Source organism: Borostomias antarcticus (genome assembly GCF_949987555.1).
Source record: "Borostomias antarcticus genome assembly, chromosome: 15".
Classification (NCBI taxonomy): Eukaryota; Metazoa; Chordata; class Actinopteri; order Stomiiformes; family Stomiidae; genus Borostomias; species Borostomias antarcticus.
In genome coordinates this window covers 4,240,320-4,257,519 of record NC_140248.1, presented here as the reverse complement: position 1 = coordinate 4,257,519, position 17,200 = coordinate 4,240,320, and positions in this window count along the sequence as shown.

The following is a 17,200-nucleotide window of genomic DNA, read 5'->3' as shown; positions in this document are numbered from 1 at the left end:
CACTGTCAAACCAATGCGCTAGCTACTGTCCATCCCAACTATGCTACTGTCAAACCAATGCGCTAGCTACTGTCCATCCCAACTATGCTACTGTCAAACCAATGCGCTAGCTACTGTCCATTCCAACTATGCTACTATCAAACCAATGCGCTAGCTACAGTCCATCCCAACTATGCTACTATCAAACCAATGCGCTAGCTACTGTCCATCCCAACTATGCTACTATCAAACCAATGCGCTAGCTACTGTCCATCCCAACTACTGTATGCCACTATCAAACCAATGCTCTAGCTACTGTCCATCCCAACTATGCTGCTATCAAACCAATGTGCTAGCTACTGTCCATCCCAACTATGCTGCTATCAAACCAATGTGCTAGCTACTGTCTATCCCAACTATGCTGCTATCAAACCAATGTGCTAGCTACTGTCCATCCCAACTATGCTGCTATCAAACCAATGTGCTAGCTACTGTCCATCCCAACTATGCTGCTATCAAACCAATGTGCTAGCTACTGTCCATCCTAACTATGCCACTATCAAACCAATGCGCCAGCTACTGTCTATCCCAACTATGCCACTGTCAAACCAATGCGCTAGCTACTGTCCATCCCAACTATGCTACTGTCAAACCAATGCGCTAGCTACTGTCCATTCCAACTATGCTACTATCAAACCAATGCGCTAGCTACAGTCCATCCCAACTATGCTACTATCAAACCAATGCGCTAGCTACTGTCCATCCCAACTATGCTACTATCAAACCAATGCGCTAGCTACTGTCCATCCCAACTACTGTATGCCACTATCAAACCAATGCGCTAGCTACTGTCCATCCCAACTATGCCACTATCAAACCAATGCGCTAGCTACTGTCCATCCCAACTATGCTACTATCAAACCAATGCGCTAGCTACTGTCCATCCCAACTATGCTACTATCAAACCAATGTGCTAGCTACTGTCCATCCCAACTATGCTGCTATCAAACCAATCTGCTAGCTACTGTCCATCCCAACTATGCTGCTATCAAACCAATGTGCTAGCTACTGTCCATCCTAACTATGCCACTATCAAACCAATGCGCTAGCTACTGTCTATCCCAACTATGCCACTGTCAAACCAATGCGCTAGCTACTGTCCATCCCAACTATGCTACTGTCAAACCAATGCGCTAGCTACTGTCCATCCCAACTATGCTACTGTCAAACCAATGCGCTAGCTACTGTCCATTCCAACTATGCTACTATCAAACCAATGCGCTAGCTACAGTCCATCCCAACTATGCTACTATCAAACCAATGCGCTAGCTACTGTCCATCCCAACTATGCTACTATCAAACCAATGCGCTAGCTACTGTCCATCCCAACTACTGTATGCCACTATCAAACCAATGCTCTAGCTACTGTCCATCCCAACTATGCTGCTATCAAACCAATGTGCTAGCTACTGTCCATCCCAACTATGCTGCTATCAAACCAATGTGCTAGCTACTGTCCATCCCAACTATGCTGCTATCAAACCAATGTGCTAGCTACTGTCCATCCCAACTATGCTGCTATCAAACCAATGTGCTAGCTACTGTCCATCCCAACTATGCTGCTATCAAACCAATGTGCTAGCTACTGTCCATCCCAACTATGCTGCTATCAAACCAATGTGCTAGCTACTGTCCATCCTAACTATGCCACTATCAAACCAATGCGCCAGCTACTGTCTATCCCAACTATGCCACTGTCAAACCAATGCGCTAGCTACTGTCCATCCCAACTATGCTACTGTCAAACCAATGCGCTAGCTACTGTCCATTCCAACTATGCTACTATCAAACCAATGCGCTAGCTACAGTCCATCCCAACTATGCTACTATCAAACCAATGCGCTAGCTACTGTCCATCCCAACTATGCTACTATCAAACCAATGCGCTAGCTACTGTCCATCCCAACTACTGTATGCCACTATCAAACCAATGCGCTAGCTACTGTCCATCCCAACTATGCCACTATCAAACCAATGCGCTAGCTACTGTCCATCCCAACTATGCTACTATCAAACCAATGCGCTAGCTACTGTCCATCCCAACTATGCTACTATCAAACCAATGCGCTAGCTACTGTCCATCCCAACTATGCTGCTATCAAACCAATGTGCTAGCTACTGTCCATCCCAACTATGCTACTGTCAAACCAATGCGCTAGCTACTGTCCATCCCAACTATGCTACTGTCAAACCAATGCGTTAGCTACTGTCCATCCCAACTATGCTACTATCAAACCAATGCGCTAGCTACTGTCCATCCCAACTATGCTACTATCAAACCAATGCGCTAGCTACTGTCCATCCCAACTATGCTACTATCAAACCAATGCGCTAGCTACTGTCCATCCCAATATCTACTATCAAACCAATGCGCTAGCTACTGTCCATCCCAACTATGCTACTATCAAACCAATGTGGTAGCTACTGTACATCCTACTGTCAAACCAATGTGCTAGCTACTGTCCATCCCAACTATGCTACTATCAAACCAATGTGCTAGCTACTGTCCATCCCAACTATGCTACTATCAAACCAATGTGCTAGCTACTGTCCATCCATCAAACCAATGTGCTAGGTACTGTCCATCCCAACTATGCTACTGTCAAACCAATGCGCTAGCTACTGTCCATTCCAACTATGCTACTATCAAACCAATGCGCTAGCTACAGTCCATCCCAACTATGCTACTATCAAACCAATGCGCTAGCTACTGTCCATCCCAACTATGCTACTATCAAACCAATGCGCTAGCTACTGTCCATCCCAACTATGCCACTATCAAACCAATGTGCTAGCTACTGTCCATCCCAACTATGCCACTATCAAACCAATGCGCTAGCTACTGTCCATCCCAACTATGCTACTATCAAACCAATGCGCTAGCTACTGTCCATCCCAACTATGCTACTATCAAACCAATGCGCTAGCTACTGTCCATCCCAACTATGCTGCTATCAAACCAATGTGCTAGCTACTGTCCATCCCAACTATGCTGCTATCAAACCAATGTGCTAGCTACTGTCCATCCCAACTATGCTACTGTCAAACCAATGCACTAGCTACTGTCCATCCCAACTATGCTACTATCAAACCAATGCGCTAGCTACTGTCCATCCCAACTATGCTACTATCAAACCAATGCGCTAGCTACTGTCCATCCCAACTATGCTGCTATCAAACCAATGTGCTAGCTACTGTCCATCCCAACTATGCTGCTATCAAACCAATGTGCTAGCTACTGTCCATCCTAACTATGCCACTATCAAACCAATGCGCCAGCTACTGTCTATCCCAACTATGCCACTGTCAAACCAATGCGCTAGCTACTGTCCATCCCAACTATGCTACTGTCAAACCAATGCGCTAGCTACTGTCCATTCCAACTATGCTACTATCAAACCAATGCGCTAGCTACAGTCCATCCCAACTATGCTACTATCAAACCAATGCGCTAGCTACTGTCCATCCCAACTATGCTACTATCAAACCAATGCGCTAGCTACTGTCCATCCCAACTACTGTATGCCACTATCAAACCAATGCGCTAGCTACTGTCCATCCCAACTATGCCACTATCAAACCAATGCGCTAGCTACTGTCCATCCCAACTATGCTACTATCAAACCAATGCGCTAGCTACTGTCCATCCCAACTATGCTACTATCAAACCAATGTGCTAGCTACTGTCCATCCCAACTATGCTGCTATCAAACCAATGTGCTAGCTACTGTCCATCCCAACTATGCTGCTATCAAACCAATGTGCTAGCTACTGTCCATCCTAACTATGCCACTATCAAACCAATGCGCTAGCTACTGTCTATCCCAACTATGCCACTGTCAAACCAATGCGCTAGCTACTGTCCATCCCAACTATGCTACTGTCAAACCAATGCGCTAGCTACTGTCCATCCCAACTATGCTACTGTCAAACCAATGCGCTAGCTACTGTCCATTCCAACTATGCTACTATCAAACCAATGCGCTAGCTACAGTCCATCCCAACTATGCTACTATCAAACCAATGCGCTAGCTACTGTCCATCCCAACTATGCTACTATCAAACCAATGCGCTAGCTACTGTCCATCCCAACTACTGTATGCCACTATCAAACCAATGCTCTAGCTACTGTCCATCCCAACTATGCTGCTATCAAACCAATGTGCTAGCTACTGTCCATCCCAACTATGCTGCTATCAAACCAATGTGCTAGCTACTGTCCATCCCAACTATGCTGCTATCAAACCAATGTGCTAGCTACTGTCCATCCCAACTATGCTGCTATCAAACCAATGTGCTAGCTACTGTCCATCCCAACTATGCTGCTATCAAACCAATGTGCTAGCTACTGTCCATCCTAACTATGCCACTATCAAACCAATGCGCCAGCTACTGTCTATCCCAACTATGCCACTGTCAAACCAATGCGCTAGCTACTGTCCATCCCAACTATGCTACTGTCAAACCAATGCGCTAGCTACTGTCCATTCCAACTATGCTACTATCAAACCAATGCGCTAGCTACAGTCCATCCCAACTATGCTACTATCAAACCAATGCGCTAGCTACTGTCCATCCCAACTATGCTACTATCAAACCAATGCGCTAGCTACTGTCCATCCCAACTACTGTATGCCACTATCAAACCAATGCGCTAGCTACTGTCCATCCCAACTATGCCACTATCAAACCAATGCGCTAGCTACTGTCCATCCCAACTATGCTACTATCAAACCAATGCGCTAGCTACTGTCCATCCCAACTATGCTACTATCAAACCAATGCGCTAGCTACTGTCCATCCCAACTATGCTGCTATCAAACCAATGTGCTAGCTACTGTCCATCCCAACTATGCTACTGTCAAACCAATGCGCTAGCTACTGTCCATCCCAACTATGCTACTGTCAAACCAATGCGTTAGCTACTGTCCATCCCAACTATGCTACTATCAAACCAATGCGCTAGCTACTGTCCATCCCAACTATGCTACTATCAAACCAATGCGCTAGCTACTGTCCATCCCAACTATGCTACTATCAAACCAATGCGCTAGCTACTGTCCATCCCAATATCTACTATCAAACCAATGCGCTAGCTACTGTCCATCCCAACTATGCTACTATCAAACCAATGTGGTAGCTACTGTACATCCTACTGTCAAACCAATGTGCTAGCTTCTGTCCATCCAAACTATGCTACTATCAAACCAATGTGCTAGCTACTGTCCATCCCAACTATGCTACTATCAAACCAATGTGCTAGCTACTGTCCATCCATCAAACCAATGTGCTAGGTACTGTCCATCCCAACTATGCTACTGTCAAACCAATGCGCTAGCTACTGTCCATTCCAACTATGCTACTATCAAACCAATGCGCTAGCTACAGTCCATCCCAACTATGCTACTATCAAACCAATGCGCTAGCTACTGTCCATCCCAACTATGCTACTATCAAACCAATGCGCTAGCTACTGTCCATCCCAACTATGCCACTATCAAACCAATGTGCTAGCTACTGTCCATCCCAACTATGCCACTATCAAACCAATGCGCTAGCTACTGTCCATCCCAACTATGCTACTATCAAACCAATGCGCTAGCTACTGTCCATCCCAACTATGCTACTATCAAACCAATGCGCTAGCTACTGTCCATCCCAACTATGCTGCTATCAAACCAATGTGCTAGCTACTGTCCATCCCAACTATGCTGCTATCAAACCAATGTGCTAGCTACTGTCCATCCCAACTATGCTACTGTCAAACCAATGCACTAGCTACTGTCCATCCCAACTATGCTATCAAACCAATGTAATAGCTACTGTCCATCCCAACTATGCTACTATCAAACCAATGTGCTAGCTACTGTCCATCCATCAAACCAATGTGCTAGCTACTGTCCATCCCAACTATGCTACTGTCAAACCAATGCGCTAGCTACTGTCCATCCCAACTATGCTACTATCAAACCAATGCGCTAGCTACTGTCCATCCCAACTATGCTACTATCAAACCAATGCGCTAGCTACTGTCCATCCCAATATCTACTATCAAACCAATGCGCTAGCTACTGTCCATCCCAACTATGCTACTATCAAACCAATGTGGTAGCTACTGTACATCCTACTATCAAACCAATGTGCTAGCTACTGTCCATCCCAACTATGCTACTATCAAACCAATGTGCTAGCTACTGTCCATCCCAACTATGCTACTATCAAACCAATGTGCTAGCTACTGTCCATCCATCAAACCAATGTGCTAGCTACTGTCCATCCCAACTATGCTACTGTCAAACCAATGCGCTAGCTACTGTCCATTCCAACTATACTTCTATCAAACCAATGCGCTAGCTACAGTACATCCCAACTATGCTACTATCAAACCAATGCGCTAGCTACTGTCCATCCCAACTATGCTACTATCAAACCAATGCGCTAGCTACAGTCCATCCCAACTATGCCACTATCAAACCAATGCGCTAGCTACTGTCCATCCCAACTATGCCACTATCAAACCAATGCGCTAGCTACTGTCCATCCCAACTATGCTACTATCAAACCAATGCGCTAGCTACTGTCCATCCCAACTATGCTACTATCAAACCAATGCGCTAGCTACTGTCCATCCCAACTATGCTGCTATCAAACCAATGTGCTAGCTACTGTCCATCCCAACTATGCTGCTATCAAACCAATGTGCTAGCCACTGTCCATCCTAACTATGCCGCTATCAAACCAATGCGCTAGCTACTGTCCATCCCAACTAAGCTACTGTCAAACCAATGCGCTAGCTACTGTCCATCCCAACTATGCTATCAAACCAATGTAATAGCTACTGTCCATCCCAACTATGCTACTATCAAACCTATGCGCTAGCTACTGTCCATCCCAACTATGCTACTATCAAACCAATGCGCTAGCTACTGTCCATCCCAACTATGCTACTATCAAACCAATGCGCTAGCTACTGTCCATCCCAACTATGCTACTATCAAACCAATGCGCTAGCTACTGTCCATCCCAACTATGCTACTATCAAACCAATGCGCTAGCTACTGTCCATCCCAACTATGCTGCTATCAAACCAATGTGCTAGCTACTGTCCATCCCAACTATGCTGCTATCAAACCAATGTGCTAGCTACTGTCCATCCCAACTATGCTGCTATCAAACCAATGTGCTAGCTACTGTCCATCCTAACTATGCCACTATCAAACCAATGCGCTAGCTACTGTCTATCCCAACTATGCCACTGTCAAACCAATGCGCTAGCTACTGTCCATCCCAACTATGCTACTGTCAAACCAATGCGCTAGCTACTGTCCATCCCAACTATGCTACTGTCAAACCAATGCGCTAGCTACTGTCCATTCCAACTATGCTACTATCAAACCAATGCGCTAGCTACAGTCCATCCCAACTATGCTACTATCAAACCAATGCGCTAGCTACTGTCCATCCCAACTATGCTACTATCAAACCAATGCGCTAGCTACTGTCCATCCCAACTATGCTGCTATCAAACCAATGTGCTAGCTACTGTCCATCCCAACTATGCTGCTATCAAACCAATGTGCTAGCCACTGTCCATCCTAACTATGCTGCTATCAAACCAATGCGCTAGCTACTGTCCATCCCAACTATGCTACTGTAAAACCAATGCGCTAGCTACTGTCCATCCCAACTATGCTATCAAACCAATGTAATAGCTACTGTCCATCCCAACTATGCTACTATCAAACCTATGCGCTAGCTACTGTCCATCCCAACTATGCTACTATCAAACCAATGCGCTAGCTACTGTCCATCCCAACTATGCTACTATCAAACCAATGTGCTAGGTACTGTCCATCCCAACTATGCTACTGTCAAACCAATGCGCTAGCTACTGTCCATTCCAACTATGCTACTATCAAACCAATGCGCTAGCTACAGTCCATCCCAACTATGCTACTATCAAACCAATGCGCTAGCTACTGTCCATCCCAACTATGCTACTATCAAACCAATGCGCTAGCTACTGTCCATCCCAACTATGCCACTATCAAACCAATGTGCTAGCTACTGTCCATCCCAACTATGCCACTATCAAACCAATGCGCTAGCTACTGTCCATCCCAACTATGCTACTATCAAACCAATGCGCTAGCTACTGTCCATCCCAACTATGCTACTATCAAACCAATGCGCTAGCTACTGTCCATCCCAACTATGCTGCTATCAAACCAATGTGCTAGCTACTGTCCATCCCAACTATGCTGCTATCAAACCAATGTGCTAGCTACTGTCCATCCCAACTATGCTACTGTCAAACCAATGCACTAGCTACTGTCCATCCCAACTATGCTACTATCAAACCAATGCGCTAGCTACTGTCCATCCCAACTATGCTACTATCAAACCAATGCGCTAGCTACTGTCCATCCCAACTATGCTGCTATCAAACCAATGTGCTAGCTACTGTCCATCCCAACTATGCTGCTATCAAACCAATGTGCTAGCTACTGTCCATCCTAACTATGCCACTATCAAACCAATGCGCCAGCTACTGTCTATCCCAACTATGCCACTGTCAAACCAATGCGCTAGCTACTGTCCATCCCAACTATGCTACTGTCAAACCAATGCGCTAGCTACTGTCCATTCCAACTATGCTACTATCAAACCAATGCGCTAGCTACAGTCCATCCCAACTATGCTACTATCAAACCAATGCGCTAGCTACTGTCCATCCCAACTATGCTACTATCAAACCAATGCGCTAGCTACTGTCCATCCCAACTACTGTATGCCACTATCAAACCAATGCGCTAGCTACTGTCCATCCCAACTATGCCACTATCAAACCAATGCGCTAGCTACTGTCCATCCCAACTATGCTACTATCAAACCAATGCGCTAGCTACTGTCCATCCCAACTATGCTACTATCAAACCAATGTGCTAGCTACTGTCCATCCCAACTATGCTGCTATCAAACCAATGTGCTAGCTACTGTCCATCCCAACTATGCTGCTATCAAACCAATGTGCTAGCTACTGTCCATCCTAACTATGCCACTATCAAACCAATGCGCTAGCTACTGTCTATCCCAACTATGCCACTGTCAAACCAATGCGCTAGCTACTGTCCATCCCAACTATGCTACTGTCAAACCAATGCGCTAGCTACTGTCCATCCCAACTATGCTACTGTCAAACCAATGCGCTAGCTACTGTCCATTCCAACTATGCTACTATCAAACCAATGCGCTAGCTACAGTCCATCCCAACTATGCTACTATCAAACCAATGCGCTAGCTACTGTCCATCCCAACTATGCTACTATCAAACCAATGCGCTAGCTACTGTCCATCCCAACTACTGTATGCCACTATCAAACCAATGCTCTAGCTACTGTCCATCCCAACTATGCTGCTATCAAACCAATGTGCTAGCTACTGTCCATCCCAACTATGCTGCTATCAAACCAATGTGCTAGCTACTGTCCATCCCAACTATGCTGCTATCAAACCAATGTGCTAGCTACTGTCCATCCCAACTATGCTGCTATCAAACCAATGTGCTAGCTACTGTCCATCCCAACTATGCTGCTATCAAACCAATGTGCTAGCTACTGTCCATCCTAACTATGCCACTATCAAACCAATGCGCCAGCTACTGTCTATCCCAACTATGCCACTGTCAAACCAATGCGCTAGCTACTGTCCATCCCAACTATGCTACTGTCAAACCAATGCGCTAGCTACTGTCCATTCCAACTATGCTACTATCAAACCAATGCGCTAGCTACAGTCCATCCCAACTATGCTACTATCAAACCAATGCGCTAGCTACTGTCCATCCCAACTATGCTACTATCAAACCAATGCGCTAGCTACTGTCCATCCCAACTACTGTATGCCACTATCAAACCAATGCGCTAGCTACTGTCCATCCCAACTATGCCACTATCAAACCAATGCGCTAGCTACTGTCCATCCCAACTATGCTACTATCAAACCAATGCGCTAGCTACTGTCCATCCCAACTATGCTACTATCAAACCAATGCGCTAGCTACTGTCCATCCCAACTATGCTGCTATCAAACCAATGTGCTAGCTACTGTCCATCCCAACTATGCTACTGTCAAACCAATGCGCTAGCTACTGTCCATCCCAACTATGCTACTGTCAAACCAATGCGTTAGCTACTGTCCATCCCAACTATGCTACTATCAAACCAATGCGCTAGCTACTGTCCATCCCAACTATGCTACTATCAAACCAATGCGCTAGCTACTGTCCATCCCAACTATGCTACTATCAAACCAATGCGCTAGCTACTGTCCATCCCAATATCTACTATCAAACCAATGCGCTAGCTACTGTCCATCCCAACTATGCTACTATCAAACCAATGTGGTAGCTACTGTACATCCTACTGTCAAACCAATGTGCTAGCTTCTGTCCATCCCAACTATGCTACTATCAAACCAATGTGCTAGCTACTGTCCATCCCAACTATGCTACTATCAAACCAATGTGCTAGCTACTGTCCATCCATCAAACCAATGTGCTAGGTACTGTCCATCCCAACTATGCTACTGTCAAACCAATGCGCTAGCTACTGTCCATTCCAACTATGCTACTATCAAACCAATGCGCTAGCTACAGTCCATCCCAACTATGCTACTATCAAACCAATGCGCTAGCTACTGTCCATCCCAACTATGCTACTATCAAACCAATGCGCTAGCTACTGTCCATCCCAACTATGCCACTATCAAACCAATGTGCTAGCTACTGTCCATCCCAACTATGCCACTATCAAACCAATGCGCTAGCTACTGTCCATCCCAACTATGCTACTATCAAACCAATGCGCTAGCTACTGTCCATCCCAACTATGCTACTATCAAACCAATGCGCTAGCTACTGTCCATCCCAACTATGCTGCTATCAAACCAATGTGCTAGCTACTGTCCATCCCAACTATGCTGCTATCAAACCAATGTGCTAGCTACTGTCCATCCCAACTATGCTACTGTCAAACCAATGCACTAGCTACTGTCCATCCCAACTATGCTATCAAACCAATGTAATAGCTACTGTCCATCCCAACTATGCTACTATCAAACCAATGTGCTAGCTACTGTCCATCCATCAAACCAATGTGCTAGCTACTGTCCATCCCAACTATGCTACTGTCAAACCAATGCGCTAGCTACTGTCCATCCCAACTATGCTACTATCAAACCAATGCGCTAGCTACTGTCCATCCCAACTATGCTACTATCAAACCAATGCGCTAGCTACTGTCCATCCCAATATCTACTATCAAACCAATGCGCTAGCTACTGTCCATCCCAACTATGCTACTATCAAACCAATGTGGTAGCTACTGTACATCCTACTATCAAACCAATGTGCTAGCTACTGTCCATCCCAACTATGCTACTATCAAACCAATGTGCTAGCTACTGTCCATCCCAACTATGCTACTATCAAACCAATGTGCTAGCTACTGTCCATCCATCAAACCAATGTGCTAGCTACTGTCCATCCCAACTATGCTACTGTCAAACCAATGCGCTAGCTACTGTCCATTCCAACTATACTTCTATCAAACCAATGCGCTAGCTACAGTACATCCCAACTATGCTACTATCAAACCAATGCGCTAGCTACTGTCCATCCCAACTATGCTACTATCAAACCAATGCGCTAGCTACAGTCCATCCCAACTATGCCACTATCAAACCAATGCGCTAGCTACTGTCCATCCCAACTATGCCACTATCAAACCAATGCGCTAGCTACTGTCCATCCCAACTATGCTACTATCAAACCAATGCGCTAGCTACTGTCCATCCCAACTATGCTACTATCAAACCAATGCGCTAGCTACTGTCCATCCCAACTATGCTGCTATCAAACCAATGTGCTAGCTACTGTCCATCCCAACTATGCTGCTATCAAACCAATGTGCTAGCCACTGTCCATCCTAACTATGCCGCTATCAAACCAATGCGCTAGCTACTGTCCATCCCAACTAAGCTACTGTCAAACCAATGCGCTAGCTACTGTCCATCCCAACTATGCTATCAAACCAATGTAATAGCTACTGTCCATCCCAACTATGCTACTATCAAACCTATGCGCTAGCTACTGTCCATCCCAACTATGCTACTATCAAACCAATGCGCTAGCTACTGTCCATCCCAACTATGCTACTATCAAACCAATGCGCTAGCTACTGTCCATCCCAACTATGCTACTATCAAACCAATGCGCTAGCTACTGTCCATCCCAACTATGCTACTATCAAACCAATGCGCTAGCTACTGTCCATCCCAACTATGCTGCTATCAAACCAATGTGCTAGCTACTGTCCATCCCAACTATGCTGCTATCAAACCAATGTGCTAGCTACTGTCCATCCCAACTATGCTGCTATCAAACCAATGTGCTAGCTACTGTCCATCCTAACTATGCCACTATCAAACCAATGCGCTAGCTACTGTCTATCCCAACTATGCCACTGTCAAACCAATGCGCTAGCTACTGTCCATCCCAACTATGCTACTGTCAAACCAATGCGCTAGCTACTGTCCATCCCAACTATGCTACTGTCAAACCAATGCGCTAGCTACTGTCCATTCCAACTATGCTACTATCAAACCAATGCGCTAGCTACAGTCCATCCCAACTATGCTACTATCAAACCAATGCGCTAGCTACTGTCCATCCCAACTATGCTACTATCAAACCAATGCGCTAGCTACTGTCCATCCCAACTATGCTGCTATCAAACCAATGTGCTAGCTACTGTCCATCCCAACTATGCTGCTATCAAACCAATGTGCTAGCCACTGTCCATCCTAACTATGCTGCTATCAAACCAATGCGCTAGCTACTGTCCATCCCAACTATGCTACTGTAAAACCAATGCGCTAGCTACTGTCCATCCCAACTATGCTATCAAACCAATGTAATAGCTACTGTCCATCCCAACTATGCTACTATCAAACCTATGCGCTAGCTACTGTCCATCCCAACTATGCTACTATCAAACCAATGCGCTAGCTACTGTCCATCCCAACTATGCTACTATCAAACCAATGCGCTAGCTACTGTCCATCCCAACTATGCTACTATCAAACCAATGCGCTAGCTACTGTCCATCCCAACTATGCTGCTATCAAACCAATGTGCTAGCTACTGTCCATCCCAACTATGCTGCTATCAAACCAATGTGCTAGCTACTGTCCATCCCAACTATGCTGCTATCAAACCAATGTGCTAGCTACTGTCCATCCTAACTATGCCACTATCAAACCAATGCGCTAGCTACTGTCTATCCCAACTATGCCACTGTCAAACCAATGCGCTAGCTACTGTCCATCCCAACTATGCTACTGTCAAACCAATGCGCTAGCTACTGTCCATCCCAACTATGCTACTGTCAAACCAATGCGCTAGCTACTGTCCATTCCAACTATGCTACTATCAAACCAATGCGCTAGCTACAGTCCATCCCAACTATGCTACTATCAAACCAATGCGCTAGCTACTGTCCATCCCAACTATGCTACTATCAAACCAATGCGCTAGCTACTGTCCATCCCAACTATGCTGCTATCAAACCAATGTGCTAGCTACTGTCCATCCCAACTATGCTGCTATCAAACCAATGTGCTAGCCACTGTCCATCCTAACTATGCTGCTATCAAACCAATGCGCTAGCTACTGTCCATCCCAACTATGCTACTGTAAAACCAATGCGCTAGCTACTGTCCATCCCAACTATGCTATCAAACCAATGTAATAGCTACTGTCCATCCCAACTATGCTACTATCAAACCTATGCGCTAGCTACTGTCCATCCCAACTATGCTACTATCAAACCAATGCGCTAGCTACTGTCCATCCCAACTATGCTACTATCAAACCAATGCGCTAGCTACTGTCCATCGCAACTATGCTACTATCAAACCAATGCGCTAGCTACTGTCCATCCCAACTATGCTGCTATCAAACCAATGTGCTAGCTACTGTCCATCCCAACTATGCTGCTATCAAACCAATGTGCTAGCTACTGTCCATCCCAACTATGCTGCTATCAAACCAATGTGCTAGCTACTGTCCATCCTAACTATGCCACTATCAAACCAATGCGCTAGCTACTGTCTATCCCAACTATGCCACTGTCAAACCAATGCGCTAGCTACTGTCCATCCCAACTATGCTACTGTCAAACCAATGCGCTAGCTACTGTCCATCCCAACTATGCTACTGTCAAACCAATGCGCTAGCTACTGTCCATTCCAACTATGCTACTATCAAACCAATGCGCTAGCTACAGTCCATCCCAACTATGCTACTATCAAACCAATGCGCTAGCTACTGTCCATCCCAACTATGCTACTATCAAACCAATGCGCTAGCTACTGTCCATCCCAACTATGCTACTATCAAACCAATGTGCTAGCTACTGTCCATCCCAACTATGCTACAATCAAACCTATGCGCTAGCTACTGTCCATCCCAACTATGCTACTATCAAACCAATGCGCTAGCTACTGTCCATCCCAACTATGCTACTATCAAACCAATGCGCTAGCTTCTGTCCATCCCAACTATGCTACTATCAAACCAATGCGCTAGCTACTGTCCATCCCAATATCTACTATCAAACCAATGCGCTAGCTACTGTCCATCCCAACTATGCTACTATCAAACCAATGTGGTAGCTACTGTACATCCTACTATCAAACCAATGTGCTAGCTACTGTCCATCCCAACTATGCTACTATCAAACCAATGTGCTAGCTACTGTCCATCCCAACTATGCTACTATCAAACCAATGTGCTAGCTACTGTCCATCCATCAAACCAATGTGCTAGCTACTGTCCATCCCAACTATGCTACTGTCAAACCAATGCGCTAGCTACTGTCCATTCCAACTATACTTCTATCAAACCAATGCGCTAGCTACAGTCCATCCCAACTATGCTACTATCAAACCAATGCGCTAGCTACTGTCCATCCCAACTATGCTACTATCAAACCAATGCGCTAGCTACTGTCCATCCCAACTATGCCACTATCAAACCAATGCGCTAGCTACTGTCCATCCCAACTATGCCACTATCAAACCAATGCGCTAGCTACTGTCCATCCCAACTATGCTACTATCAAACCAATGCGCTAGCTACTGTCCATCCCAACTATGCTACTATCAAACCAATGCGCTAGCTACTGTCCATCCCAACTATGCTGCTATCAAACCAATGTGCTAGCTACTGTCCATCCCAACTATGCTGCTATCAAACCAATGTGCTAGCCACTGTCCATCCTAACTATGCCACTATCAAACCAATGCGCTAGCTACTGTCCATCCCAACTATGCTACTGTCAAACCAATGCGCTAGCTACTGTCCATCCCAACTATGCCACTATCAAACCAATGCGCTAGCTACTGTCCATCCCAACTATGCCACTATCAAACCAATGCGCTAGCTACTGTCCATCCAAACTATGCTACTATTTTGGTCACGCACGCGGAAGTAGTCTAAGTTTGCTGCGCTCGCCAGCTCTCCCAAAGTGTATTGTTTTATACAGTTTTCCTCACTTGTATACCATATCTCCGCGTTTAAAACTGCGCACTAACATTGGTGGTACACAATAATTCGATTTTTGGATCCGACGCCTGGACATCGAGCCCCAAGTCTAGATCAAACAGCTACGCTGCCGCAGCTAGCCGCGGCTCGCCAGCCCTAACCAGCTCCTGACTGGGATAGCCTATTAGCCCACAGGGGACAGCCGTCCCCTGCCTCTCCAGTACCAACCCAACACACCGGAGGCCGTGCCTTGCTCCCAGTAGATCGCGTGAGTATTACCAGCACTACTAGGTAAGTAGCCCCCACTCTCCCTGCTAGCACTGCTAGTTAGCAGCACCACTCCCCCTGCTAGCACGGCTAAGTAAATAGCCCTACCTCCCCGTTAGCATTACTACATAAATAGCACTCCCTCTCCCCGCTAGCAATTGAGTTTTATCCACCTGCATACTATACCTCCGTTCTCAAAGTCGCGCATTAATATTGGTGGTACCTGAGAGTCTGACGTCCGGATCTCGAGGTCTGTTGTCCCCTGGTTTTCGTTCGTTCCACAGTTTGCTGAGCGGGATTTACAAGCCAGCAGCTGTGCCTTGCTTTTAGCAAGTAGATTTAGTTTGTAGTCTTCTGGTTTTGTTTGTTTACAGTTTGCTGAGCGGGATTTACAAGCCAGCAGCTGAGCCTTGCTTTTAGCAAGTAGATTTAGTTTGTAGTCTTCTGGTTTTGTTTGTTTACAGTTTGCTGAGCGGGATTTACAAGCCAGCAGCTGAGCCTTGCTTTTAGCAAGTAGATTTAGTTTGTAGTCTTCTGGTTTTGTTTGTTTACAGTTTGCTGAGCGGGATTTACAAGCCAGCAGCTGAGCCTTGCTTTTAGCAAGTAGATTTAGTTTGTAGTCTTCTGGTTTTGTTTGTTTACAGTTTGCTGAGCGGGATTTACAAGCCAGCAGCTGAGCCTTGCTTTTAGCAAGTAGATTTAGTTTGTAGTCTTCTGGTTTTGTTTGTTTACAGTTTGCTGAGCGGGATTTACAAGCCAGCAGCTGAACCTTGCTTTTAGCAAGTAGATTGGGTTGGTTGTCCTCTGGTTTTCGTCGGGCTTACAGCTTGCTGAGCGTTGTTTTGCTCAAGCCAGCAGCTGAGCCCTGCTCTTAGCAAATAGATTGGCGGTTTTATCCTCTTATTTTAATTCCGCAATTATTTTAACGAGTCTTGCGATGGCTCTACACCCTCCCGCCTCTAACTGCTCGGGTTGCCTCCAGCGTAGCCAAATAATCTCAGAGTTGGAAGGTAGGATCTCTACTCTACACTCTGTAAATCATGTCGAACATTACCTGAACTCAGTGCTACCCGACCCAGATGTCGACGTCCAGCCTCCCACTGTTCCACCGTCGGCGACATCCGGGGGTGGAGATGTGGATTTTAGTTTCCTCCTGAGTGAGAAATCCTGGCCCAGACTCGGAGCCAGACCCAAGCATTCAAGCCCCACCCCTTGGACCGTTGCTAGGCGGAAACGAGGAAGGGAAACCTCCAGGGTCCCCTCCCAACCCTCTGACGACGACACCCT